This window comes from Ptychodera flava, unplaced genomic scaffold, assembly GCF_041260155.1.
Source record: "Ptychodera flava strain L36383 unplaced genomic scaffold, AS_Pfla_20210202 Scaffold_52__1_contigs__length_894533_pilon, whole genome shotgun sequence".
Classification (NCBI taxonomy): Eukaryota; Metazoa; Hemichordata; class Enteropneusta; family Ptychoderidae; genus Ptychodera; species Ptychodera flava.
Window position 1 is genome coordinate 138,433 of NW_027248374.1, and position 26,462 is coordinate 164,894.

The 26,462-nt window shown below is 36.0% G+C and overlaps 1 pseudogene; it reads left to right on the top strand.

Moving 5' to 3' along the window:
- Positions 1–24: 24 nt before the first annotated feature.
- Positions 25–16,535, top strand: LOC139128413 (ubiquitin-conjugating enzyme E2 Z-like; annotated as a pseudogene).
- The last annotated feature ends 9,927 nt before the right edge of the window (positions 16,536–26,462 follow it).

Sequence of the window (26,462 nt, forward strand, 5' to 3'; positions counted from 1 at the left end):
TGGTGTGATCTATTCCTTTACCCTTTCACCCACCCCCCCCATTTCCCTTTGTAGAGGTCCAACTTTACCATAGAAAACAATGGGATCGATACAAACCATGGTGGTGAAAGGGTTAAGCAGGATGAACACCAATACTTGGCTGGTTCACAAAGTGTAATGTATGTGTGAGGTGCATTGTTGTTGACGACTGAATTCAAATCTTGACTGAAAGTCAGCATTTAACAATAGCAATGCAGCTTATGAATGCACAGATTGTATTGATAAGCTGAGTACAAGTCTTAGTTTAGTTTATACATGCCAAGGAACTGTGGTTGATACAGAACAAAATACTGCAAAAAAAGTTAATACTAAAAGTTATTGATTGGTGTTAAAAAGCCAGTTGCTTTAATTTGCAATGATTTTTTCCCTATTTTTTTAATCAACTGCATTTGCTTGTTCAGCTCTCAAATTGCCTTTCATTACACAATGTTGAACTTGACAAGTAAATTTTATTCCAGAGTAGAAATCAAACATAAACAATAACAGTAGACAGTGGGTTGACAAGCAAAGGAAATGGTGTTTCAACATGTTTTGGAGAGCAGAAGAAAAACTTGCAATTGATATATGAATAAAAGATTAGTGAAAACATTGACAAAAGTTACAGCTACTGGCTGCACTTACTTAAAACACAGCCATTTTGATATTGTCCCATGATTCAATAGACTCTGTATGATGTCAAGTAACCAGAATCTTGACAAAGACGTCTAGCACTGCAGAAATGGCACAGGGAACAGACTTAGCAGACACTGAGACACAAGCAACAGCTGCCACACTCCAAGCAGTGAGGGCGCTTCCTCAGTTTAATTTACATAACAAAGGCAAAAGAATAAGGACACTTTCTAATGTAAGAGACACAAATAAATAAGGGCATTTTATTCATTACTCAGGTCACATCAAGTCCGGTCAGTACAAGGATATCAGCTTCGAAATTTCTGTGCTGTGCCCATGTTTTTGACATCAAGTCAGGTCAGTACTTTATATTATTGCCCGAATATACCGTATGGGTTTATGTGCCGGACAGTTTGCCCAACACCAGGAGGGCATATTGTCTCTTGCTGCATGGGGCACATGTATTCAGGTAATAGTATTTTTATTATATGCCTTCACAGTTAACATTAGTTACATGCTGAGCTTTCTCAAACAATTTTACCATTATCGACCAGCATCAAACAGATTTTAACAATGCGCAAATGGATAGTTTACATCTAGCATAAGGTGTCTACATGTACCATGACAATGAAAACGTTGAAGGGCTTCATCGGACTGGGTAACTATGAAAACCAGTCCGTACATCGTTTCACACGGCACTGCTAACTCCCTGGATATTCCAATCAAATCAGTGCAGTGATTTACACTCATATGAAGGCATGTCATACAAGGATATCACAGTCAAAATTTGGTGTTTTATCCATATTTTTGATTTTCTATGAGTCTTGCCAGCATGGATTATTTAGTTCAGTTGTCAGTGAAACTAAAAAAGGAAAATTTAATATTCGTGGTAAGCATTACCTTCACAGACATTTTACCTCAGGAAACTTTATGCCATAATTTCTTTCACCAAAAAATTATACAAACTATATATTATTTGACATTGAATACAAACACCATAATATTAAAATGATCACACTGTCTCAATGTTCTTTCAAGGTTTATATCATCTTAATGTAAATGACCCATGGGTGCATTTAAGCATAGAAGTATTTTCATTGTAATAACACCATCATTTGCAATTGCCAGATAATTCAGCATTAAGTGACAAGAAATATGATGTAAATCTGTACAAATTTCCCCCTCCACATGTAAAATACCCAGGATTCAGCTTGTCAGCATATTCTACACATCTTCATGCTGCGCATAAATAGTCAAGCCAAATATTTTCAATGATGTGATATGCTAAATCATGGCAAAAATTGTTGACATGTGTTTTCTCTTCACATCATCATTTCTGAATCTAGTAGAATCTGTTTACAATAGCTGTAAAATGAATCTGAGATAAATAATTAATCTGCTGTTGATGAAGTCAAGGATCCATTCTACTGATGAAGGCAAAATCCTCAACTAATTTGTGAAACTTTGTGTGTATATATTCCTGAACAAATAAAAGTGTGAATGTTTACATTGGCAGACATTTATAATTTCAAATATTGATAAATTTAACACAATTTCTTTCCATTGATCCAAATTTGCACCGTAATCCCTGATTTTTATTTATGTATGTGATAGAGATTATGTGAAAGTTTACTTTAAGAAAGTTGAACAAATGTTTAAGTCTTCAAATTTTGAGATACATACAACTTAAGACTCAAATATACTGGCCAAAGTCTTTTGAAAAATGCACTTAAACTGAATCTTTCCAAGTGCACCTTTTGTTGTTACAGTGTGTGCATATAATTATATTGAACATTGTCTTTGAGTTGTGTTCACATGGTTGATGAAAATCATTATTTTTAGAGGTGTTTGATGATATTTCATGAAAAAACAAATGTAAGAATTACAGCTATTCTGCTTCTAATCTTTCTCATCCTGAAACTTTCTTATTTTCTCATTGTTTTCAATAGGCTGGATGTACCGGTACCTACATACAGCAAAATAACTCTGTTTTTGTTCCATTGAATTAAATTTATAACATTTTTAGTGGTTTTCTTTTATTCTGTCTCCACAGCAATGTATCTGCAAGGTTAGAGACATCACCAGACTTGCCTCCATGGCTAAGCTCAAGAGTGGAAGGCTAGTCAGAGACACAGCTGATCCTTGTCTGCAATACTGGGATGGAATGGATTTTACAGATGATGTCTTCATCAGCAGATACTGCAGGGATTTCAGGTATATTGAATTGTTCTTCATTCCAGATTATTTACAGTAATACGTACATAATCCTCCATACTTATGATACCATGGATATCAACCATGCAAGCATCTTATGCTACTGCAGAGCCCCTAAATCAAGGGCTTAAAGTCATCAGTAAAATCACCTATGCAATATCAAAACAGGTAATAGAATATGTGCTATCCAAACTAAGGGTTTGTGTACAACACCTTTGGCTCACCACATTGACATAGAGGGCGCTCTTTTAACCATCCTTACAATATTTAGTGAGCAATCGAGTTCTGTAAATATACAGATTCATTAATAAAGTGGCTCATATAAAGGAGTCTGTCAATTATAAAACTTAGGATAAGTAACCAAGTAGTTTGTTTTCATTACAAATCACAAGTGTAGTGCCAGAACCACAGCAAAACTATTAGTAGATTGTCTGGTCTGTCATAGAGATAGAACAACTCACTGCACAATGCCAGGTAATTTATTTGACTCTAGGATATTAAAGAAATGAGAAGTACAAGTTCAAAACAATCTACAATACAAGTGTTTGGTTTTTCAAAATTAATTTCTAAATTCAGCCTGTTGGTGGTGATTGTACAGATTCTATCATATCATGTAGAGCTGTAATCTCCTAGGAGTGGCCTGTGAAGAGAACTTGTACAAGCTAAGATCTTAGTGTGTGTGAGACAACATGATTTTTTAGTCCCAACGGACACCGTCCGGGGGGACTTATAAATTTGGTCATGTCCGTGCGTGCGTGTGTGCGTGCGTGCGTCCGTGCATGCGTCTGTGCGTGCGTCCGTCCGTCCGTTCACGCAGATATCTCAGAGACGCCTGGAGCGATTTCATTCAAACTTAGTACAAGGATTATCACCTATGCCATACATATGCACGTTCATTTGTTTTACGATCCGATTCAAAATGGCTGTCTGGCAGCCATTTTGTTTCCTGTATTTGATGTCGGTGCGTATGTTCACGCAAATTTCTCAGTGATGCCAGGAGCGATTCCATTTAAACTTGATACATTGATTTCTCTATATGTTATACATATGCACATTGATTTTTGTTTTGATCTGGTCTAAAATGGCTGCGTGGCGGCCATTTTGTTTCCTATATTTTACGACTGTGCGTTCGTTCACATAAATTTCTCAGCGATGCTGGGCGCAATTGCATTGAAAGTTGGTACCTATATTAATCCTTATCACATATATTTGCATGCCGATTTTTGTAATGATTCGATCATAAATGGCTGTGTGACGGCCGTTTTCTTTCCTGTATTTGATATCCATCCACAGGGTCCCCAGGTATGATCCACAGGGGTTCCAGGATGATGCACAGGGGCTCATGAATGCAGATATCTGAGATATTCCTGTGCCAATTCTTTTTAAACTTGGTACAAGGATACGACACTATGGCATACATATGCAGGTCTATTTATATTGGTGTTGCATGCATAACAGGTATGATCCACAGGGGTTCCAGGATGAAATCAATATTAATGCTGTGTCTATGCATAGGGGCTCATGAATGCAGATATCTGAGATATTCCTTTGCCAATTCTTTTTAAACTTGGTACAAGGATACTACACTATGGTATACATATGCAGGTCAATTTATATTGGTATGGCATGCATAATTAGGTCTAATTTGCATAATTTGAGATTAGAGCGCTGTTTCTGGTACAACTGTACCAAATTTGATGAAACTTTGTGCAGATGGTTTGAGTCCCCACGGACAACATTCGGGGGGACTTATAGGTTTGGTCATGTCTGTGTGTGGGTCCGTGCATGCATGCGTGCGTGCATCCGTCTGTTCACGCAGCTATCTCAGAGATGCAAGGAGTGATTTCATTCAAACTTGGTACAAGGATTACTTCATATGTCATACAGATGCATGTTGATTTGTTTTGTGATATGATCCAATATGGCTGCCGTATGGCCATTTTATTACGATTTTTTCATGTATAGAGGCATTACTCAGGCATGTTTCAACCGATTTTATTCAAAGTTGGTATAGGACATTGACCAATGACATAGATATGCACACCAATTTGTTTTGTGATACAATCCAATATGGCTGCCTTACAGCCATTTTGTTTTGATTTTTTTCATGTACAGAACCATAACTCAGGCATATCTCAACTGATTTTATTCAAACTTGGTACAAAGACATTGACCTATGCCATACATATGCACGTCAATTTGTTTTGTGATACGATCCAATATGGCCGCTAGGCGGCCATTTTATTACGATTTTTTCATGTACAGAGCCATTACTCAGGCATGTTTCAACAGATTTTATTCAAAGTTGGTACAAGGACATTGACCTATGTCATACATATGCACATTGATTTGTTTTGTGATACGGTCAAATAAGGCCGCCATGTGGCCATTTTATTACAATTTTTTCATGTCCTGAACTACATACAGCTCAGACATGTATCAAGCGAATTTATTCAAAAGTATTTTCACAGACCTAATGAAGAGGACTCTGAGGACCTGTAATCAAAGTACCCATTAACAAGTGGGGACTGTGTCATCAACGATGACTTGTTTTCCATGTTAGCATTTTGTAATATACTAATATTTCCAGCACTGCTAGAGTTCACCATTACTTTTTTGAAGTCTACAGTAGTGAGAGCTGTCAGAGATATAGGATAAGATCTGCCATGATAGAGGACAGAATATCTGGACAAAGAAAGTCAGCAGTTATTTCCTTTACAACAGTTTTGAATTGTTTGAGTGACCATGGCAACACTTACCATGTTTGATAAAATGTTATGATACAGGTGTTTGTCTGTGTTTACACTAAAAGGACTATTCGGGGTTCCATATAACCAAAAAATATTTTTAATAATTTAATTCAAATGCAATGGTTATTCTGTTGTATCTCCACAGCTTGGTTAGAGACATCACCAGTCTTGCCTCCATGGCTAAGCTCACAAGTGGAAGGCTAGTCAGAGAAATGGCTGATACCTGTCTGCAATACTGGGGTGGAATGGGTTTTACAGAAGATGTTTAATTGGACTGTGCTGAAGGTAATTCACCAACTGTAGTTTAGTTTCTTTGAAATATCTCTCATCACAAACCCTGTTTTTGTGACTGAGTCCATGCTGTTCCATTGATGTGTACAGATGTCATGTCAACAGATTAGCTCTCAAGGATATCAGTTCAAAATACAGTATTTCCTTACTTGGTGTACCAGTTCATATTTGCTAGTTTCAAATGCTAGGTCTCTCAACTCCTTATTGGGTAACTTTTCACTTCAGACTCCTTCAGCCAAGATTTTGTATTATCAGTAGAATATGCCGTGTGGAGGACTTGTGTTTGAAAATTGCATCATGGGTAAAATGTTCTGACCTATGGAGTTGTACCAGTACATTGCATCATGGTAGAATGTTCTGTGCTATTGAGATGTACTTTGCATCATGGGTAAACTGTGTTGTTGAGTTGTACCTGCACTTTGCATAATGGGGAAAATGTTCTGTGCTATTGAGTTGTACCAATACATTTCCATGTTAAGTGTTAAACAGGAACTTCCCCTATAAAAGCGGGTTTATTGTATATCTTTGCAAATGTAAAAAAGCCACACTACTGATCGGATGTGCCGTGTTTGGTCCCAGAATCCCATAATTTTGAAATGTTTCAGGTGTTCATTGTAATCGAATCTTGCATATGATGTCTATGAATATATAGCGACTAAACTTGAGTTCGAAATAAACGGAAAAAAATGTTCCGCATTTTGTCGGAGAACGAACATTTCAAAACATGTTCTCTGTGTTTGACACCTCTTTGAAAGTTTGAATATGTCACGTAAGTGCCGATCATGATAATTCACATTTTTCATATGGTCAAAGTGATGCTGTGAGAATTCAAAAACCTACGCCCAGTGTGTGCAAATGGCTGCGTCATCAGTCATCCCCCTATTGTGCGCCCACGGTCCTGTAACTTCCCAAAACTGTCAGGAATAGAACTTGCCTTGGTGCATGTAGAGAACATTGAAATGAATTTTGGTGAAATGAACAGAATAGAGGTACATTAGTTTGGTGAGAGATATTCCAAAGCATTGTGGGTAGTGTGTACCTTGAAAGTGGTGAATTGCCTAAAGTTTGTAGGACATTGCAATGCATCATGGGTGTATATACACAGTACAGGACAAATGTAAAGGTATTGCTAGTGAACTCAAGTCTTGTGTTCTTGTTTAATGGTGTTGCATTATGGGTAAAATTTGTGGTGTGATTTCTGTCAATCAGATCAAAATGATAGACAAGATGTCTGCATGGTCTTCTTGGTGTGTGTTTCAAAAAAAGACACTCTACTTTGAGTTTTTCAGACAATGAGGTCAAAGTACTAAGGCATACCTTGACATGATTTCAAAGCTGAAACACATACAACTCTGATGATGTTCACTGACTTGACCTGATGGTGATAGATTACACCACAAAGATATGTACTACTGTTAACTAATTCTTTGTACATGTACATAGTTTTTATGCTGATTTTAAATGATCTGACAATAAAAGGTTTCAGAATCACACTTCAGTTCAGTGCAGTTTCCCAAATCTTTTTGTGTTCCATGCATACTAACCACACTTCCCACGTTTGTCTTTTCCATGGTATGTCAATCCTTCATATTTAATCTCAGTTCAATCTCATCTTTAATATATGCCTTATCAAGTCACACAGATACCTTTTGTGTAATACAGATAACATGTCTTGGATAATGTAACTTGAGTTCATAGACTGTATTATTAATTGTTTTCTAAAAAATGTTGATTCTTTGTATCAGGGACATAATGAGTATATACAATGAACCACCACCAGGCATGTGTGTAGTTCCTGATAAAGACGATATCACAAAGGTCAGTGTACAATTTATCTAATCACCCTCCATAATATCTTGTCAAGTACCCTACACTGGTCATAGTATCAATTCTTGTTTGTAATTATTCCATTAGCAATCATCACAAATTACTTTCATGCAACAATTTTGCTTTTGATTTGTTGTGTACATACACATACCTTAGAAACATACGGTATATGATGAGAAGACAAAACACAAAAGTCTTCTTTTCTTTGTAACATTCCCTGTAACGATATTATAATTTCTGATACAGAGAAATTCCATGATTTTTATATGTACATGTAATGCCGCTTACTTCTGTTTCATTTAAGGTGCATGCACTTATTACGGGACCCTTTGACACCCCTTATGAAGATGGTTCTTCCACTTCCTTATTAGGTTTCCTCCAGATTATCCAATCAGACCCCGTAGAGTCAAGTTAATTACCACAGGTGATGGTAAAGTTTGGTTTAATCCAAACCTCTATGGAAATGGCAAAGTCTGTCTTAGTATTCTAGGGTGAGTAATTTCCTCCATTGCATGTCCTATTTGACCTTGCTTTGGTTCCATAGCCCTGCCACTCCCTGGCTGGCTGTGTGGGGCATTGGGGGCTACGGTTTTGTCAATTGGAAAAAAAACATAATCCAAAGTCGGAGTGCATCTAGCGCCCACCTATAAAAAGACGTCTACGTAGATGTCCATTTTCCTCTTGGTCTAGTCAGTTTTTCGTATTTCACCGGGCTGCTACAGAGGAAAACTGCGCCATCATGGATATTAAACTGTTGACCTATGACATCACATTCTAACATTGGGATCTCAGCAAAAAGCATGTGTTCTCGGGTGGTACTTTGTTTAGTAAGCAAACTTCAGCGCCACAATCAAATCAACTCTCTGACAATATTTTTTCCACACTTTAATAGATGTAAACCTGTTTTGTTGAGATCCCGTTGTTAGAATGTGGCGTCATAGGTTAATGGTTTAATATCCATGATGGTGGATTTTTCCACGGCAGCTGCCAAGTGAAAAAAATGAAAAAGTGACTAAACCGAGAGGAAAATGGACATCTACGTAGGTATCCTTCTGTAGGTACGCCCTAGATGCACCCTGACTCTGGGTTACGTTTTTTTAGCTCATATTTGGTTTTGTATATAAATACCAAAAAGACCTTATATGATGAGTCGGTGGCATCTGTATGTCTGTATATTTGTGAGTATGTATGTGCGGATGTATGTCCATCACACACAAAGGCTCCCATATCGCCAGAGCTACCATCTCAGTATTTGGTGTACAGGTAGATGCAGGGGTTGAGATGTGAATTTGTTCAAATGAACATATCAGTATCAAAAATGTGCAAATGTCTTTTTTTTTCTGGAGAATTGCAAGAAAAAAGCTCACTTTCTGTGTGCATGATTTTCAGCACACGACTGTGCACTTTTTCAATCGACTGAACCGTAGCCCCACTCCCCCCACACAACCAGCCAGGGAGTAGCAGGGCTACTAACTGCAGCAAACTTTACCAAGCATCTGTACTGTGTGTCCTGCCGCTTTCCTGCCGCTATCAACTTTCTCATTTCTTTGTGGTCTCTTTGGTTTCATTAAAACCCACTTTTCTACTTTTATATGATGGCATTGTTTGGGCTCAATGTCAGTGTATGATAAATATTTGACAAAGCATGTACACAGTAGGCAGTCAAATGATTGACTCTGTAACAGAAATGCTACACAGAATCCTATAATGTACTGTTTAGTAGTTACGTACACATATAAATTATGTATACATTGACTTTGTCACACACACATACATACCGGTACATACCGGTACATATTCATACATGCATACATCCATAAATGCATGCATGCATGCATGCATACCGGTACATACATACATGTACCGTACATACATACCGATACATGCATGCATGCATGCATGCAATGCTTGCATGCATACATAAATACACCTGTTCCTCTTTGTATGAACATATATATGCAAGTAGAGAGAGACAGGGAGCAAATGTACTGTAAATATTGACTTCAGTAATTAGAAATACATATTTATTTCATAATATATTTTATTATACGTGACAGAACCTGGTCAGGGCCAGCATGGAGTCCAGCACAAAGTTTATCCAGTGTTCTTATATCAATACAGTCATTAATGAATGAAAAACCCTACCACAATGAACCAGGCTTTGAACAAGTAAGTGTTTACTAAAAGTTTTTACTTTTAATTTAGTGTCTACTATCTTTCGTTGATAAAAAAATTAAACATACTTAAAAAGGTATGGAGCAGAAACTCTTAATGGTGTTTCACAAGCTTTGTTTTGTACAAGAAAAAGTTCATGTTCTCCCTAAAGCGTGTTAAGTAGCTTGCCAACACAATGTCTATATGTGAAGAATGTGCTGCTAATGATATCTATGAAGTCTACCCATATACAGGCTGAGTTGACAAATTGAAAATTGTATCTGAACCTGCTTTAAGTATAACAAGAAAAGTAGTTGATATAGAAAACAAAATGGTGGAAAGTCATCAGATGTTACAGCTACTGACAAGGACAACAAAAAGCAAGTGTACAACAAGCATGCTAGCAATCAATCTTGCATAAAGTCTGTCTTCAATGTGCCCATCTCAATCTCTGGTACTTTCAAAAGTACATGTAGATGCGCGAAATGCTAATTAACACTGTCAATCTTTTCTTTCAAATGGAATGTTTATCAATCTTTATCAATACATTTTCGATTGTAAAACATTGATAATAAAGTGGTGCCTTTAAGAAAGGTACTCCTTCAGTCAAAGTGTGGGACCCTGAATGGCGCCCCCAGTGGCAGATTTGTATATTCCTTTTGGTACCTCAGAACAGGCGTAACATGGCAAAGAGCTTATTTGTAAGCCACCAGAAAGAATGTTTTAGTAAAACGGTACTGACAATTGAACTGGAGTATAGCCATTAGTTTTAAAAAGGCTAAAACTTATTGTTCAAACACCACCATTTGAAAAAGTGTTGCTCGCTTAACCCTTTGAGCACCAAAGTCAATTTTTGTCACCTTTATAAAATGTAACTCAGTCAATTTTTTTTTCAGATTTTTACCTAAATTTTGATAAAAAACTATAGCCAATTAAATTTTATGTCCATTTGTTCCAAAATTATCGAACAACTGCAGAAAAATTCATAAAAATTTGTAAAATGTTGTACTCAAATTTTGGTGGGAAAAAATTACAGCACTCAAAGGGTTAAATCTGTGTCCAATACTTTGACAGAACATTGACAATATTTTAGAGTGCAAAAGTGAGGTTTGTAACTAATCTTAATTGCATATTGTTTGACATGCAACATTTGTATGATTTATTGTATTACGTGACCACTCACACAGTGGATCTCAGACTCTTATGAATTTCAAAATTTCCAGACTTATGAATTTCAAAATTTCAAGTTATAGTTACCATCCATAGATATCAGACCAAAGTAAATATGCCAAGGTTTATTCATATACTGTCCCTAGTTCCATAACAATGATTATCAATTAACAGCCATTAATCATTGACTCTTAAACTTTGTTTCTAGGAGAGACAGAGTGGTGATGCACAGAGATATAATGACTGTATCAGACATGAAACGATACGGTAGCAGTTTGTGAAATGTTAGAAAATACCTCAGACAAAGTTCCAGATGAACTTAGGTAAGTATGGTCATTGCAGTTACTGCACAGTCCCATCTTACCACAGCGTTAGTAGAAAGAGTGGAGAAAAAAATGAATGCTTTTTTCAGGTACCGTACAGTCATCCAACCATCTATAGTCATCTGTTCTATTTGATTGTTTGAGGGCGCTGTTTAACTCAAACAGTGGTGTTCATCTAGTTCTTACTAGACTGTAGACAGTGACTTGTGCTGCTATGGCTGTTATTTTGTTAATGAAACAGTGAGAAGTTAGTGCAGCTCAAATGTTTTTAGCTCACATTTGGTATACAAATGTAAGGTAATCGCATAAGCTAAAGTTGGCTGCGTCTGTATGTATGTGTGTACGTATAGTATGTCCGTCAACATCAAAAACTCGCAAACCGCTGCAATTTTCAGCTTGTACCGGTATTTGGTGTGTTGATGTATCCTGGGCTATAGATAGGATTTTGTTCAAATTGAGTCTGCATTGCCAAAATTATGCAATGAGCTTAAAAATGTGAAAATGGTCAAGAATTATTACTCCAGAACTGCTGTTTGATTACTTTGAAATTAGTGTGCAAGTACCTTAGGTGAACCCTATACAGTTTGATGAATATCGTGGAGATATCTTGAATTTTGTATTTTTGCTGAAATTTTTGGTTATTTTTCTCGTTTTAAGTAAACACTTTTCTTCTCTGAAACGGCCAGCCAAATCGCTCTCAAATTTGGGTTGGATGTTTGCAAGGGGTTGTGCTCTTCTAATTTATTGAAATTATGACAAAATTGGGAAAATTACTATTTTGGGGCAATTTTTGTCATTTTGGTCAAAAAATCTTAAAATGTATTTTCTTTTTAACGCCCCTGGACAGACTGCTTTTATATTTGGCACACCGATGTCCAGAGATGACAATAGTTAGAAATGTGGAAATTGTCCTGAAGTATACAAATTTGTATTTTTAAAACAATTTTGTCATTTTTGGTCAAGAAAACTTGTTCTCAAAATTTGCAATTGGTACAAAAGTCCCAAATTGATGTTATTAAATAAATTTGTATATTTCAGTTAATTTTCTCAGTTTGCGACCTTAAATGACCTACACCAACCCAGGATATGTTGTGAGACAGTTTGGAAGGCTGTGAACATAATTTTGTCATATTTGGTATCAATTTGTAGGAAAATTTGATCATGAAAACAAAGCTGAGCTGCATTTTTTCATTGCGGACCAATTTTGCAATTTTTCTATGTTAGACACACCAGAACTGATGAGAAATTTGGATCCAGGATAATTCCAGATGTTGTAATAATCCCCCCAAGAGTGGAAGGCATTGCACTATCTGTAACTAACTTAAGTGCTGTTTATCTGCTCTACTATTTGAAGGCTAGCACTCATAGCATTAATTAAAAAATCCCAAGGTTGTAAATACATTTCCTGCTATCTGGCCTTATGTAAACATGGTCAATACCAAGGGGTAGAACATTTGGTATTCAGGAGGGGGTAGTGTCTAGAAGATTAATGAGGTAGCATTACTTTTTACCAGATACCTAGTACACTTTTCCCTACTCCCACCTTTTCTTTTTATCAAGCCTTCTCTGGCTATCTTTTGTTGTTGACATTTTAAAGATGACCTCCAGTACTAAGTTGGAGACCTACTTGCTTTTGTCATTCTTTTTTTTCTGGTTTAAGGAATGTCTACAGCTTTCCCGGCACATACTGACTTGGTTAGACTATGGTGACAGAGTCACTATGTGCCGGGAAAGTTGTAGAAATTCCATGAATAAGTTAGTTTCTCCATTAAAAGTTCTTGTAAATGAAATTGAGTCATTGAATGTGGGAAAACAAAGCGAATAAACAAGAAACAAAATCAGCATTTGCAAAGAAGCTATAAACATAGCAATCCAACCATTTTGCCAAATCTTTTGGAAAGGATTTTTGTGTTAGAAACAGCATTATTCAAGAAGTGGTGTCATCACAAACTGATGATGGTTATACCTGCCATAGACAAAGCACAGTAGCCAATAATGGTGACACACTCACTGCAATGTATTGTGAGTAACACTTATTGAATGTTGCCTGAGAAAGTCCCTTTCATTTTAAGAATATTTATGATGCAAATATATGTTATAATTATTGATAGTTTATTTACAATGTCTATAGTTTTCACAAATATCTAAGTTTCAACTTGAAGGAAATAAATGTGATGTTTTCAAGGCAAAAGAGGCCAACCACTACATAAGGAGAGTCAATTAAGTATCTTTGCCAGTAGACGATTGAAGCAATGAAAATTTGGGTAACAGATTTCAAATCTATGTGTACATTATTGTTATTCTGAAGATCCTAATATATATTTTATTGTCATTGTGTTTCAGAGATGTGATGGAGAAATCATTTCCAGAATTTTATGATTATTACACATCAACTGTCAATGACAGGTTGTATCTATCAGGGCAAACAATGCAGGTATGTGTACAATTCTAATTAGCATATTGTAGTTGGCATTGAATCTTCTTTGAACAGAACCTTGCCTTATAAAAGCCGGATTTTTGTAAATCTATGCAAAATGTAAAAAAGCGACGCTACTGAACGGACGTGCCGTGTTTTGTCCCAGAATCCTATAATTTTGCCATGTTTCAGGTGTTTATTATCATTGAACCTTCCATACAATGTATGTGAATGTATAGTGACTAAACTTGAGTCGAAAAATAAACTGAAAAAATGTTCTGTCTTTCGTTGGAGAACGCATATGTTTCAAAATGTGTTCCCTGTACGACCATTTAACCCCTCTTTGCATATGTTACGAAAGTGCCCATCATGATTATTCAAATTTATACGGTCTAAGCAATGCTATGAGAATTCAAAAACTCCGGCCCAGTTTAGCAAATGACTGTGTCATCAGTAATCCTCTATTGCGCACCCATGGTCCTGTAACTTCCCTTTTAATGACCTTTAGCACTGTCTCTTCCCTGAGGAAGTAAATGCTAGATTCTTCACAAAGTTAAACTTTATCGTACATTTTCTCTTCAGGATCCGTTTGGTGAAAAAAGAGGTCGCTTTGAATATGCAACATTAAAAACAAGACTGGAAGTTATCAAGAAAAAGATAGAAGAGAAATTAGGAGATAAATTATCTGATTTAGACAGCGATATGAGCACATCAGATACAGAAACTAATATTGATACAAATACCAATCAATCAATTAGCTGATTAGTCTACGAATCAATCAGATGTTAAAATATGTCATTGAATGTAAATAGTCATAATAATTATCAGAGAAGAAGGCAGATAACTTACCATTATGATGTAGGTGTCTGTTTGTAGTTCATGATGTGAACTGTTTGCAAAATGGCAAAATATAATGACCCTTCCAAGTTTTGTGTTATGGTTTTATTGCAGGGTATGTTTTGCTAAGTTGTCATGACAGATTGTCTGTGTATCTGTAGACATGGAATGACGCCCGGTGTACAGCGAAGGTGACTGACTGTGGTAGCCAATGTAAAATGTTAACAGAATGCATACCATGGCACTATACATTATGACAGATTTATTTAGAATTCAATCAAGAGAGTTTGTATCATATTGTGTCCCATGTTTTCTGCTGATGTGCAGCTGGCTCAGAAGGTTATATCTGATTGGTGGATTGTCGCTATTCACAGCAACTTGGGGAGTCTATTGTGTATAATTCAATGATAACAGTCTTTCACATGCTAACCTAGATAAAGTTGTACATGCCTCTACACAGAAACAGTCATTTAAACTTCTGTTTAAATTTCCCTCAAGTAAACTTTAAAATTATTCTCTTTAAAAATTGATGAAAAAAACAGGGGTAAATGTGCAAATTTAAGTAAAAGGGAAACAAACTACTCATGTTTACCAATCTATAAAATTCAAAGCGACCACTTTTTCTAAGATAACCTTGTGGAGAAACTTAAATTTTTGATTTTCTTCACTACCCTAACGTAGAAAGTTGATATACTCTACAAGCTTCCAGACAAGTCTGACATTCAGCAGATCAGTCAAGTATTGTGAAAAAGTGATTTTGAATATCTGTCCATAAGAATCTCTCCACATTAAAGCCTCATTATACCTGTGTTCCATGTTTTTCACATGCTAATCATCAATAAAACATCTGTGCACTTGAAATATAGTGGGTCCAATCTTATCATTATAATCTGCTTCTGTTGAGGGTTCTTTATTAAATATAGAAAATACACCTTAAGATAATATTGAACTGTAATATGGCTTAATGTGAAGGTGTTATTCTCCATGTTTGCTCAAAAACTCACCTGTGATAATCTGTAAAGTAGGGTGGTCACCATCTGCAACAAAGCTGGACAAATGTACGCTGAAATGTCAGATGCTTCACTCAATCAATCTTCAGCATGCATTACTTTCCAGGATAACGGTTGATGTAATCATTTATAATTTACTGCAATGATTCACACTGAATGTGAGTTGAAGGAATGACTTGTGGAAATTCTACAAAATATCAACATAGAGGTTGAAACCTATGGGAATTCCAAAGAATATTAACACAAAGTCAATTACCTGTATTCTGTATAATAACATGTGGACATTCCAAAAATTATCAGCATAGATGTAACTAACCTTTGGACATTCCCATGATAATCGGCATAAAGGTCAATAACTTGTGGAAATTTCAAAGATTATCTACAAAGAGGTCAGTTGCTGCAGAGAATAAAAAAATATTGGCATGGAAGTCAATAATCTGGGAAATTCCAAAGATTGTCAGCATACACGTGCATAATTTGTGGAGATTCCAAGATTGCCAGCGTAGAAGTCAATAATATGTTGAAATTCCAAATATATTGGCATAGTGGCCAATGATCTGTGGAATTTCATTGGATATCATCAAAGATGTTGATTTTCAGCATTTCAGAATATAGTGAGTTCAATGTTGATTACATTTTTTTTACCATTTTTGTTTGAGAATAAAGTATACTCTCTTGAAACCCTATGGAAAGAACAAAAACATTGTATTTCCTTTGCATTTTTAGCACACAAATGGTATATGTATATATACCAAAAAGAGCTTATATGGTAGGTTTGTGGCATCTGTATGCATGTCTGTATCTATGTACATATGTATGTTAGTATGTGCAGATGTATGTCCATCCACATCAATAACTCCAAAACCGCAGCACCTTGTACTTGGTGTACAGGTACACCCAGGGATGGAAATGTGAATTTGTTCAAATGAATAATGTCAGTGTCAAAAATATGCAAATGGGATAATCAAGGGAAAATCCTGGAAAATTGCTATTACTCTAGAACCAAAAGCCAGATTTGGTTGGAACTTTATATGCAGGTTCTTTATAATGGATATGGCTACATTTGTTCAAATTGTGGTGAAATTTTGATAGTTGTATTTTTGGGGAAATGTTTCCTGTTATTGGTTAAAAAATCATTTTCTCCCAAAGTTCAGCTTGGATTGCTTTGACACTTTGCAGTCTTGATCCTAGAGTTGTCTTCTGTCGGATTTGTATTTTTGGGACATTTTTTTTGCATTTTTGGTCTAAAAATTATCTGTATTAACAATTCTGATTGCTTTGAACATTGTATGTATGTACCTAGAGGCAACATTTGTTGAGTGTCTTCAAATTGTGGTGGAATGTTCATATTTGTATTTTTGGGCAATTTTTTCCCATTTTTGGTAAGAAACTATTTCTCTGAAATCGCTTATCTGATTGCTTTGAAACGTGGTATGCATGTTCCAAGGGGTAAAATTCGTCAAGTATACTCACTTTGGCCTCCCACATTGAACCCAGCATGAGCCAAGTGTCATTGGCGCTATGTTTTGTTATTTTTCATTCATATATTTTATTCAGAAATGAATTTGAAACAAGCCACTATGTGATATGATGCAAATTTCTGATTCGTTTGTCTCTGGTATTTTTAGCTCACATGTCAAAATGAACGTTACATGTTATACTATATGGTACTGTGACCTGAGTCAGAGTTGAATTTCATTTTTCAATGTTACAAACATTAGGCTAATTAGTCACTTGTCAGATCAAAGTCATTCTGCGTTCAGGTCATCATGTTTTATACTGCCCTCTACAGGGCATACAAAAGGAAAGCCAGGAACATGTCTGCGTAGTCATTGACATCTCTATTCTTCATGTTAGTTGAACATGAATACCTTTAGATGACACAGGGGCAGTATGTCTGTTTTTGTGGTAAACCTTATTCAGGAGTCACGTAGGGCCGGCCCAAGTACCCCATACCAGACGGCTATCGACAAAATTTGGGGACATATGTAATGATAACAGAACTCTGTGGCATTCCAAAGGTATTTCCAGAGGGATACGGTGTATTCTGTAGCCAGTGGCACTGTGCTTTTCCGAGCAAAGTATTGGCAGAACGCCATCCGAGGCCACGAGGTTCTGTCATAATTTTCAATACAATAACTGACAGCTCAAATCTGGTAAAGTATAAAATTGATAGAAAGTACTAGCAGCATCGTTCTCTTACTTCAAGACTTTAGTGTGCTACTTAAAGGTAATGTACACGTATACATGTAATTTAAATTTTTATTTTCGATTCAAGCATTGAACACCAACTCACTCTAGGATTCTTTTCAAAAACAGAGATTAACATGGCATCTACAGGGAAGATGAAGCCAGACTGTCGCAAATGGATACGGGGTGTGGTTTGGGTATCCCTTTGGTCATTACAGTTAAACAGATGGTAGATTTCCTTTGCAAGAATCAAACTGATTCCATCGTGCTCCAAATATTTGCTGTATTTAACGTTTCTCAAAAAATATAAAAGACGGTCTAATACACTGGGGCTAGACTTAATTGTGTCAGAAGAATAATTTCATTCTCTGAAATTACAGCAATGTGATATCATGGTAAACCTTCAGAGTCTGTGAACATTATCAAAAATATCAAATCACAGCATATGGTCAAAAGCCAACTCTTTATTTGTCATAGCATTACGCTGAGCGCTTTTTTGTATCATTATAGGTTTGTCAAAACATCTTTCACGATGTATTGCATCTGATGTTGTTGCGAATTTGCTTCTATAAAAATGTTGAATAATTATATCTCAAAAGAAATATCTTGCAGTGAGATGACTCCAGCATTCAATAAACAGTTAAACATTTTCTAACTGTAGACATAGCCAAATTACCACCATACACCTTTGAAGAAATACAGCCTATTACTGCGTGACTTGAGTGATGTAAACCAAGATTGGCAAAATCTTTGTTAAATTCGGCATGTATTGCTACCTTACTTGAACAACAAACACGTTGATATGACAGGCAATCATCGACAGTAAAATTATGCATGCTGCAATGTCAGTTTAGCTTAAGCAAGAAGTCAAATATTTAATTATCCACTTCTTACGCGACTTAAGAAAGCCCTTGTTTCAATGAAGACGACATGCAAATGGAGGTCATATGATCCTGCGCTGGTACAATGTCTGAGTATTTCACTTATTTTGGTTACCTTGGTTACAACGATCCGATAGGTCTACGCAATTTTCGCCAGAAAACACTAGCGTCACTTGTAGTAAGTGGATTATTGAAGCCACTTGATATTTCCTCCGGATAGCACTTTCATATAATGATGACCTTAAAAATAAATCAGTCATAAAGGGATCAATGGGCCAGTATTTCTAACCATAAATATACCTTATTTTGAGATGTGTACCAGTCCAATCTCTGCACACCTGACTAAGGCGTTACACGTAGCAGGCGTAACTGATTATACGAAAATTCCTAAAGACCTAAAGGTTTATAAACACCAACTTCCGCGCTGGTGCGAATGCCAGTGTTGTACTTTATCTTGGCATATGGAAATCTGCAAATGGTTTTTCAAACATAACCTACATAGCCATCATAGCGTTGTCACAGACAAAATAGTTTAACATGGTGCTAAATATTCCATGTCTCAGGCTGCGATAGGTATACAATGCTCTTAGTGAACATAAGTCTCAATTATAGTAATAAGTCTATTTCACTTACTATAATGATAGGTCTGTTTCACTTATTATTATCATTATATTGAGAGCATTTTTTAAAGATTGAAAGTGGCTTGCAGTACTGTCAATTATATTCATGTATCCGATCACTTATACCACTTTAAGAGCTAAATTATTACTTAACTTCATGAAACGGTTGCGATGCGAAAGGCATCCAATATTGCAACTATGATCATTTTCCATTATTTTAGGCTGATCCGTCTGTTGTGAGAATCAATTAAAAAACGCCCGAGGGCAGAAATATTTTATGCCAAGAAGAAGACAAATTGTTTTTACCATAACTCATACAACAGCCAGTTCTACAACCAATTATATCATTCAGCGATTTGGCTATGACCGTGAGTCGACACTTGCTCTGCCAAAGGAGGGAAACATATTCGCCGAGAGATATCCTTTCCCACGCAGACTTCTAATGCATTAAAAACATTGGGGATTAAAATTATCTATTTCAACATAATGGCAAACCGTTTCAGCTACAACAGGCTGGAGTTTGATCAAGTTGTGTCTAACGCAATCTATATGACGATATTGCGCAATTCTACAAAAAGATACGAGTCGGCATTTGGTTTTTACAATTTCCTGAGCATATTTAATCGAACTAAAAGTAAAACACCACTGGAAAACTTATTACAAAGCCGGACAAATATTTGAAGAAATCAAAAGGGGGTGCGAATTGTCTGTTGAGAAATGGTTTGTCTGATAGTTTTGATTTGATTATCGTTTTGACAAGAACGATTCTGCTATTAATGTTGTGTTGTTGAAGAAGATTTTACGAAGGAGAATGGATGATATGTAATACATAAGCAAAGGTATAAGGAGTAAGAACAGACGACACAATATGTCACAATCCGTTGCAGAGAAGATTGTGAAAAGGAATTAAGCTGAAGTTTAACTGTTCAGTAATTTTAATTCCACGTTTTATAAAAAAGAGAACAGCTATGGGAAAAAACTCCTATGAAGACCTTCGTGAGTTTCGTGCACGTCTGCAACAGTTCCATGAACAATGTGTTGACATAAACAAAGCAAAAACAATTAGGGGCCGTGAAGACGGAATTATCATGAAGGCTCATGCAAACATTCTATGTAAACTAGTCTTCTAAAGTGACACAGAATTTCACAAGATTATCAAAAACGAGGAAACAGAAAATTACCATATCATGGGAGAAAAGACAACAAACAGCTCAGCATCGATTGGAAACATGACCAGGGTATAGCAAACAAACATAAGATCTTCTCTTTGTGTGAATGCCACTGTGGTCATAGCTAACATTTGTCTCCTCACTTTATTTTCGCCGCATTGTTCAAATGAGGGACCTGCCGCCTTACTTATGTCTAAGTGTCAACATGTGTGCGATGGTGTGTTGACATCTCAAGAACAGTTCATCGTATCAAACAAATTCGGCATAGGCTAGAACGTCTCACATTTTCGCGGATGATGTTTGCACATTAAGAAAGCTATCGACTAAAACATTTGCAACTTGTGTTCCTATGGTGTTATCGTAATGGAAATTGCTTGCAAGATACCTTCCTTATACTAATGTTTTTAATGCTCATTAACAATCTTTTGTTGATTTCTCACGATATATTCCAATGTAATGACTTAACCAGGCAGATTTCATGTCCGAAGTAAATACCTGAACACGGATTTAATCCATTTTGTCATGCATTGGTACAACAACAATATATTAAATGTATTAAATGTATTTCTTGCACTTTGATCAACATAGCTTGCTAATTACTATTATCCTATTCTTAACATCTGGAGTCATTATTCAGATATTATTCATGTAATTAATTTCAATTTCATAGAAGGAAACGTACATCAGGTATGTCACCTTCAGAGGTTTACTGAGCACGTGATCAAACATGACGGGTTTTCTTTATTTGTCACGGGTAGGGATATTGTTATTAAGGCGCTCTTTTCCCTCAGAGAGGCTATTCATTAATGATGGGTTTTATCTTGAATATGATAAAGCACTTGTTGCGGTCAAGTTTACAATTCCCTTTAACGAGCAAGGCTTAGATATTCAATTTCTTAGCCAACATTCAAACGTTGACTGAAAATTGTCACAGATATTATGCTTCTGGATCCCCATCATGAATCAGTCCAGTATATGAATTGCTCTGTGTGTCGCCTAAAGACCAATATATGAGGCCCTCCCGTCCATCCACTGGAAATGAAAAGAGGATAATTGCTGACAAAAGTCTTTATTTACAGATGATCCAGATAAAATTCTGAGGAATGAAAGTATTTCGTAAATGATACAAAACGTCGTAGAAAATTATCGTGTTACTGAAAAAATAATAAAAAGTTTATGTACGATAGTAAGAGGGATGTCAAAAATAATTTTAATTTTCCTAACATTGCTTCTTTGTGTAATTGACCTGAGACTGCTGAAACACAACTGTTGAGGATGACATTGTTGTAAACTGTTTGATAGAGGCTGAGCCATTCTGTTTACCGTCGGGATAAAGCTAAATGCAAAATGCTTATTTGAATGTACAAAATCATTAAGAAATATCATCACATATTCCGCAGTTACTTTCGTCGTAGCACTAACAATTTTTTCCTTAAGCTAAACTTTTGCCCTTTAAATCAAAAAATAAATCCTGTCCATATTTTTATAAATGTATAATCCTTTGTATACACAAATCTAATCAAATTTCGTTTGAACTTGAGCTTTTAACAAAGCTACTATCAATCCGGGATGCTCCCAAGCGGTTCTGAAACTTTTCCAATTTTAGACGGTTTAGCTGGCCAGACCTAAGCTGATCTAGTGATTAACTTTATCCGCAACTCCCTGTGTGAACGGACTGAGCTGCATAAATTGGTTAGACCTAAGCCGCTGTAGGGATTAACTTTATCCGTAACTCGCTGTGTGAACGGACTGAGCTGCATAAACTGGCTAGACCTTAGCCGCTGTAGGGATTAACTTTATCCGCAACTCGCTGCGTGAACGGACTGAGCTGTATAAATGCCCTCCCACGACATATATTTGTAATATAACAAACAACAACCAACATTCCTTTCGTCATGCTTGCCGAACAAAGCACTACATCTCGTGGCAATAATTGGTCTGAAGAAAAGATTTGTCTGCTTTAATATCTTATTCTTGGAAGACCAAAGTATACAGAGAATGCTGAACCCAATTTCTTTACACTTTACACATGGTAATGATTCACCGTGTTCTTGAAGAAAGTTTTACCGAGGAATTACATTCTATACAAAAATTTAAAGATCGAAATCTTTCACATCTTTCTTGCATATGTTTTTTATTTCGAATTACAGGCATCAATAATAAGCGATGACACATAGGTTATTAGAAGAAAATGGTTTTTCGAGAATATTTACCAATGGTTTGATCAGAAATGTTCATTATTCTATACCACTCTCTTCAATTAAAAGCTTTTATGAATGAGGGCCAGTTTTGTGATACTGTTTTTACTGAGTTCTTCTTCCTGGAAAGCAGAGGCGTATAAGTCAGAAGTGTAAGAATGTTAACAATCAAAGTTTGATTGTGAAACTGACACTTCAATTATTCTTTATGTGGATATTACAAGTCATAATAGACTGCAGGGTCTCTAGTTTACACTCTTTAATTGCCAGGTATCATTGCAAGCCTTAACATCCCGTCAGTCTTCGTTCACAAACAACACATCTTGATTGGGGAGATTTATGGGGGACTGTGAAAATTTGAGGATACATAAGTTCAAAATTGAAATGACTATAGGACTGAAATGATGGAGTTAAAAACAAAACGCTGATTTGAATTACCATACTGGAAAATTTCTAAAGACAAGTAACTCAAAGGTACTCAAACGTAACTTTAGCAGCAATGTTTCATGTTGAGTACATCGTATTAGTGCCAGTGTCGGTCCGAATTACGCCAGATCCAGTCACATCATATCAAATTAAATGTTGAGTAATGTACATAGTAATTATAGACCGTCACTTTCTCATATCATACAGGTCGGTACAATTAACATGAAACTGTCCTGGTCACCTAAAACCGTTCCTAAACAGCTTACGTTTTTACACATATTTCACTAAGGAGTGTATCCGCTCCTTTTGTTGGGGAGACTACCAAAAATGAAATAATCAAATAAACTTCCGGCATCCAATATCCAGTCTATCATAGATGGCTATTATACTAAGTTATCTGAAAAGGATGCCCTTACGCCATGTGGAGGATTAATGTAATTTAATGTTTTTATTTTTATTTTTAATAGGAAAAATAATGGCTGGGTAATTACTACCCACTTCAAGACAATGTTTGAGGATTAGGAAGCTGTACACGAGACAGCAATTGTGTTTGTGATAAAACAAAGGAATTATAAAGATAGACCATTTTACGGCTAGTATGATACAAACGTTATAAGTGTAAAAGTAAAAGATTTATCTCTTCTATCTTCATGAGTTATTTGTTCAGCTTTGCTGAAGCACAGTTGATGACAGCAAATGGGAAACTTGCGTCTTTCTTTATAAAATGGTACATCTTTTGGCTGCACACTAATTTGCAATCTAAAGAAATTCATCATGTGCTTAAGTAATGTATTCTGCACTCTGTGGAAAAGTATGAAAAACGTAAAGTGGTCAGCACAAAGCTTATTAAAGGTATTATAAATTATTACAAGCTTATTATGAATAGTTTTTGTTTAAACTTCAAGCATTTTAGTTTCATTGCAAACACAAATCTCTGTATATCTTACTTCACCCTAAAGGAACACAATAGGTTACCTTTATTTCATAAAGGAACGTTTATACTTTTAAGGATGGATAAAGTTTACCTATTGCTACTGACATGATTTATTGCAATTTGGAGCATTTCCTTTTTATAACCATATTAAAATTTAGCTATAACTCCCGCTGCAGGCGGGTATACTCGAAATTATGGAACAATTTGCGACATATAGAAAACGCCGATTTTATCACATTAACTTATGTGTCTAAGTCGTCCCATTTGGCATCATATCGTATCGTATCATATCAGGTCCTAAAATACAGAATTCAGATTTCTGAGAGACGGAAATTCGGTGCCCGTGACCAAGCATTTTTGTAAGTTGGGACTACGTTGACAACACACGCATACAGTATTCAACGACAACACACGCATTGTGGCATTACAGTGCCAACGCAGACATGTTTTAGACGTCTAAATGGAACACAGAAATGGCTAAAGAGTAAGCTCAGAAGTGTATTCGGTCATATTTTACGTTAAGTGAAACAGACGACAAAAAGTGACAGTGCAAGATTGGCAAACCGCCAAAAGTACAGTGAGGCCTTTCACAAGCAAAGATGAAATATCTACACTCGTGTAACTATGCAAACTACTAGTTATTGAATTGACCATTTTTTTATTTATGTATTTACGTATTTATTTATTTATTTATTTATTACCCCCAAAATTTCTCTGCCAGCTAAATACCCTTCTTTTATTGGTTTCAACAGCAACTCTCTATGCTAGTTTAGGGTCCCGGTTTAGCACTGCTAAAACAACATTTAAGCATCGGTGGAATGTGCTGTCGTCCAATGAGAATGGCGCATGGTAGCATGGTATAAAACAATCCCCAATAATCCTTTAGATAAAATAAAGCATAGGCTTATATTCCATACGAATGCAGAAAATTGATAGATTCGAGGAATAACTGTCACCACTGCAAATAAACACTTTATTTACAATTGATTGCAGATTTCATTTAAACCCATCGATTGCTGTAATTCGGAAACTGTACATAGTCCTGTGTACATACGCATTAAGTCACCAAAACATGTTAATTTACTCAGTTTATATAACGAGCCCTGTGAATAATGATCGCCTACTCGAACGGTAAGAATTGGAAAATGTTAGCATACGCTGCCTTAAAATTAAACGCAACAATAATTACCACATGTGATACAATCACGTGAAATGCATCACACAGAGGAGTCAAGAAACAAAATATCTGCATACTTCTCGTCGTTTAACATTTAACGTTTGTAGATAACATTCAAATTAATGTCGCGGGAAGAAAGTTGTTTTTTGCGATATTTCCTAAATTTGCATTGTTTTTATAAATAACCAAGGAGACTTTACTGAATTACAGTGATTACAGCAATGTTGTCGCTTTTCAGGTTTTAACTCCTCTTGTGATATGCGTTTACTTGTTTATTTGTATCTTTCTTGTTTGTTTTCTGTTTGTTGTTTTAGTGAAATAAATATTTCGGATTATTGTTTATTCCTGTTGTTCAAGAAGAGAATGCTAATTATCCTGCAACGAAATTGTGAAGTTCTAGTCCGGTTGGATATTCAATGCCACTTTCTTTAGATGCCGCATGTTACATATTTTCGACTAGTTGGGAGTCTGGTCTTCTCTGGTACTCTGCTGAACTTCTGTCCTTTGTTTTCCGGATTCCTTGCGCCGTTTCCTTATCATTAATAGTATTAATAACATTCCGACTTGTACTGATATAGTTATCCCAACAACGACGAATATGTTTGCAGCCATGTCTGAAAGTTAACATTTTAATCATTATATTTCAATCATAACCACGCTATTAATGAGTAAAATAATGTATATCAGCAACGTATGTCCGTCAGTAAGGAGCTTTTGAAATTGAAGTTCAGCTTCTAAAGAAGAGCCGGCTCTAGCAAGATACAAATTCAAAATATGAGATTTCATCTCTCAAAAATCTGTCGAATTTATGAATTTAGCTGCGCTTCTGCCTGTCAAACGTCTCATCATGTGTGTTCAGCATTGTATATGTATACACTCAACGCCTAAAATATAGAAGTTAATTTCGGCAAAACTTTGCTTATATATTGAACGTGTTCAGAATCTACGTTCTGATCATTTATATTTAACAAAGCACTGACAGCATTTCACGATGACTGTTGCCTGGTACAATGAATCGATTGATGACAATGATATACTTTAGATTTGAATGGATTAACAGAGAGATATGACTGATGTTTTGTTTACCTGCAGTATGCTGAATCTGTTCTCTACAACGCGGGAAGTCTTTATTTCATAGATAGGGTGTATTATGTTTTTGTTAACACCTACTCCAATTCCTTAAATTCAGAGTTCATAGGCTTATTTACACAGACCCCTCGTTCATTG